We start from the raw sequence: 5,100 nt of genomic DNA, 5'->3' as shown, positions 1-5,100 counted from the left end.
CACGACATTTCAACCCTAGCTTTGGACCCTTATCAAGTGATATAACAGAAAGTCAGAAACGCATGTTTAAAACCGTTTTAAAGTTTTATTATTTTATTTTATTAAAACGAAAATTGTAAATGTGAGTCATTACAGTGACATTTTAAATTTTGTTATGTATTCTGTTTTTCTTTCATTCTCGTGATTTCGTTCTTTCACATTTTCATGCTCTCTCATTTTTTTGTATTCTCGCGTTGATATTTTTGCATTCTTGCATTCTTATACCGTCTTATTCTTATATTCCCACGATTTTATTTTATTATTACGTACTTTACTATTTTTTCATTTTCACTTCTTCATGTTTTTTGAGAAACGCATGCTTAAAACTTTTAAAGTTTTAAACATGCGTTTCTGACTTTTTGGTATAACACTTTTGATAAAGATCCAAAGCTAGGGCTGAAATGTCGTGTAACTATTAATGATATAAATAATGATATAAATAAATGCCAGTTGAATCTATTAAAAAAACATATAATACATGTACATTAATGTATATAAAAAATATTTCGTAATTTCTTCCAAAAAATAATAAATAAATGAATAAATAAAATAAAGTTAACAAACTTAAATATTAAAAATTATTTTAAAAATATATTATTAAATAAATAATTTCTATGTTTCAATAAAAAAATTTATACAATATAAATATATACTTTTAAAAAACAAGTATTGTACATGTTAAGTTTTAGAAAAATTTATTTTATATAAAAGAATTAATAAAATAATTGAAACATATATTCTAACTTTATAAAGTATAAAATAATAATTAATATTTTATAATTATATTATTTTATAATTCCTATAGATTTCCTAAACATTTTTATAAACTATAATGTACACGTAAAAAATGTTTTTTTTACAAACTTTTAATTAACTTAAATGAAAATCTATAGTACACGTAAATGTATAAATATTTATTAACAGTGAATAATGCAGCAATAAAAAAATTTAAATATTTTAAAAAATTTGTTGTTATATAAAAAGGATAATGTAAATATCTATAAAAACGTTTTTTTAATGTATAAAAAATGTGTTATTTATTAAAATAAATAAATAAATTTTAAAACATTGAAATATAAAAGATTATTATACAAATTTATTGTTAAATAAATAAATAATTTTTATATTTTAATATAAAAAAATTATATAAAATATATGTTTGAAAAAATGTTATTACATATTTCAATCTTTATAAAAAATTATTTTACATAAAACTATTAATAAAAATATTGTATATTCTAACTCTATAAGGTACATAATAATTATTAATATTTTATGGTTACATTACATTTATAAGATCGAGGTAGTGGGTGACGACGAGAAAATAAACACTTTAGACAATGTTACACGATTTCGTGTATTTAGTAAAGCACAGTATTACAAGGTGTCGATGAGTACAAAAGTAATCACGGTTGAATACTCGACTGTGGAGAGATATATTTGGATGTATTAACTGAAGAAAGGAAAAGTAAGAATAAGAATGCGTGTATACGGTTCGAGTAATGTAAGTATAATCGATAGAGTCGCACTCGGTATCGCGAGTGCCGCGATCGATTATTGGTCCACGTCACCAGTGTTACCAATGGTGCAGTCCAGAACCCCTGCCGGGAGGTCTCAAGTGGATACCGCGTGATGAGGGCGGCCGTGTTGAATATCCAACACCCCCTCTCAATGTGGATGTTTTTCTACGGACACATTGTCTAGCCCCAGTCCTCGGACGCAAAGTTCATGTTTTCCGCTGGTCAGTCCCTTGGTGAGGACATCCGCAGGCATTTCATTTGTGGGCTTGTATCTGAGTTGTATGGACCAATTGCGGAGCGCTTCACGAATGAAATGGAATCGCACATCAATATGCTTCGTTCTGCCATGATATACCGGATTGCGGGCCAGTTCCCCTGCTCCTTGATTATCGTTAAAGATGACGACGTTGGTCAGGTCGTCGAGACCTAGTTCCTTTAAGAATCCGATGAAGTAGATAGCTTCTTTCGCTGCGTCTGTTAGCCCCATGTATTCCGCCTCGGTGGACGAAAGGGCGACCGTTCTCTGTTTGCGGGATTCCCACGAGATTGCAGCTCCGCCGAGAATAAATGCCATGCCTGTGTACGATCGCCTGTCGAGTGGGCAATTTCCCCAGTCCGCGTCGACGTACCCGTACAGACCTCTTGTGGTTGGTTTGAAGCATAGGGCTAAGGAAGAGGTGCTCTTCAAATATCTAAGCACTCGCTTAGCTTCCTTCCAAATGATTCGATCGTAACGTTGGTTGAATTGGCTTAACATGCTTACAGCATGACTAATGTCCGGCCTAGTGGCGACCGCCACGTACATTAAGCTCCCCACAAGCTCCTTAAAAGGCAATGACATGTCGTTGTCTTGGTTTATTGCAATCGGTTTGAAGCCTTGAGTCAATGGTGTAGCAGCGCCTTTACAATCTGTCATCTCGAACTTGGCCAGCAGACTCTTGATGTAACCTGCCTGGGAGAGAAGTATATTATCTCCGTTTCTGATGATCTCAATACCCAAGCAGTATTTCGCCACTCCGAGATCCTTGATGGCGAATTGTTCGCTTAATGCTTTGACGATATCGTCCTTGCGCTTGCTATCTTTGGTAACGATCAAGATGTCGTCGACGTAAACTAATAAGAATATTGTTTTATGCTTGTCGACGTAAACACACGAATCGGCGTTCGTCGGGATTAGGCCAGCGCCTTTGAGTACTCGGCTGAGCTTAAAGTGCCATTGTCTGCCGGATTGACGCAGCCCGTATATCGCCTTCCGTAATAGGCAGACCTTATGTCCCTGTCGAAGGTTGGACAGCATCTTCCTTGCCTTGCTCTGCGTGTTTCTGTCGGAGACGTCTCTCGCGATTCTTGCAAGCATCTCGTCTAGAAGCTTTGGTACTTCCATGTATACCGTATTGTCCATGTCTCCGTGTAGGTATGCTGAGGTAATGTCTAGCTGGGATATCGACGCTCCTGTTTGAGCTGATATGGCGACAAGCATCCTCAACGAACTCAGTCGCGCCACTGGCGCAAAGGTATCCTGGAAGTCGATTCCTGGCCGCTGAGAAAATCCTCTTGCCACGATCCTTGCCTTTCTCTTCTCTAGGCTTCCGTCCGCACGGAATTTGTTTCGCAAGACAATTCGGCATCCTACGACATTGCAGTCATCGGGTCGATCAACGAGCTCCCACGTGTCGTTGGTTACAAGGCTCTCGATCTCGTCGTGGATGGCGTCCTTCCATTCAGAGGCATCCTCGCCGTTGATTGCTTGTGACAGCGGGATTTCACTGGCCAAAAATGCGTACATGGATTCATGTGGCTCCGTGTCATCGTCCGAAGATAGCTCGATGGCCGTAGACGTCGGTCCTTGACCTTGTGTACGACTCCGTAGATTGTAATCTTTGGTCGGAACGATTAATTTTCGCACAGCTCCCTTTGGTCGCCCGGCCTTTCGTTTGGGCGTGTCGACGATGTCTGTCTCTCCATCGTCCTCAGTAATTGCTTCGACTGGTTCATGATCGTCTGATTGGTCGGTTGTTGTATCTGATTGGTTCGGTCCTACTTCCGTTTCTTCGAATCTCAAGATCCTGGAACGACCGCTCTTCGTTTCTGACGTTACGATGTCCTCGAATGTTTCTTTCGTATTAAATTCATTGAAGAATTTGACGTCCCGGGAGACGTAGATCCTTTTGTCCTTGGGACTCCATACCCTGTACGCCTTAGACTTATCGGAATAACCGACAAAGATACCATCCTGTCCTCGAGGGTCGAATTTTCCCTTCCCTGGGGATTTGTCCAGAATGAATACGTTGCTTCCGAATATCCGCATGTGTGCGATGTTCGGACGTCGATCCGTCCATCTTTCAAAGGGTGTCCCTGAATCTATGCTCTTTGTGGTGCACCGGTTCCGTATGTAGTTGGCGGTCGCGATGGCTTCAGCCCATAGTGATGGAGGTAGTCCCGATTGAATGATCATGCATCTTGCTGCTTCCACGAGCGTTCTGTTTTTGCGCTCCGCTGTGCCATTCTGCTCGGGCGTATGAGGCACTGTCAAACGACGGGTGATGCCATGTTCCTTGAGTAATGCGTCCATAGTGGCATTACAATATTCTTTCCCGTTATCGGACTGAATGGCCTTGATTTTTCGTCCGGTTTGCCTCTCAGCTAAGTTCATGAATTCTTTGAATTTCTCGGGGACCTCGCTCTTGCTTCGTATGAAATAGACTTCACACCAGCGGCTGTAGTCGTCAATAAAGGTGACGAAGTATCGAGCTCCGCCCTCGGATTCCTGTCGCATGGGTCCGCATACGTCTGTGTGTACGATGTCCAATACCCCGGAGGTTCTTGGGCCTCTCGTTGGAAACGGTGCTTGTGTAAGCTTTCCCGCAGCGCATATCTTGCAGTCGATCGTAGTGAGATTGGAATCGAGCTTCATGCCGATGACTGCTTGAGTATTGTACATCTTTGCGACGTCCCTTGCGTTCAGGTGTCCGAGCCGTTCGTGCCACGTTCGGATTCGCGCATGCCCGTTGTCGGTGGCCGCGTATGCATGGTGTGGACTCTCCTGTAAATAAAACAAATTATTAATACGTTTGGCGATCATAGTTGTGTTACCTCGGGTATCCCGAACAACGGCATGATTCTTGGTGAAGAGCACTTCGTGTTGGTTGTCGACAATCTTAGCCACTGATAGAAGATTGGTTCTTATATCCGGGACAAATAGGGTGTCCTTGAGCCTTATCTTCCTCTCGTCCTTGCTTACTGAAGCCGTTATCCTGACGTCTCCCATCGCTCGGACTTTTGTGACCTCGTTGTTCGCAAGCTTCAATCCGCTGGAGATATTCGCGGTGTTGACGAACAATTCTTTGTCGTTACAAAGGTGGGAGGTGCAGCCGCTATCCAAGCACCATCCCTTTGATTTTTTTGTATCATCCGTTAATAATGCCGTTTTTGTCGCGTGACTCGTCTTAGATTCGGAGTTCCGTTTGGCAAAGCAGTTTGCAGCCTTGTGTCCACTCTTCTTGCAATAGTTGCATTTTATTCGTTTTTCCCTGGAAGGGGA

Source organism: Monomorium pharaonis, chromosome 1 (genome assembly GCF_013373865.1).
Source record: "Monomorium pharaonis isolate MP-MQ-018 chromosome 1, ASM1337386v2, whole genome shotgun sequence".
In the NCBI taxonomy this organism is placed as follows: Eukaryota; Metazoa; Arthropoda; class Insecta; order Hymenoptera; family Formicidae; genus Monomorium; species Monomorium pharaonis.
This window is presented reverse-complemented; position numbering follows the sequence as displayed.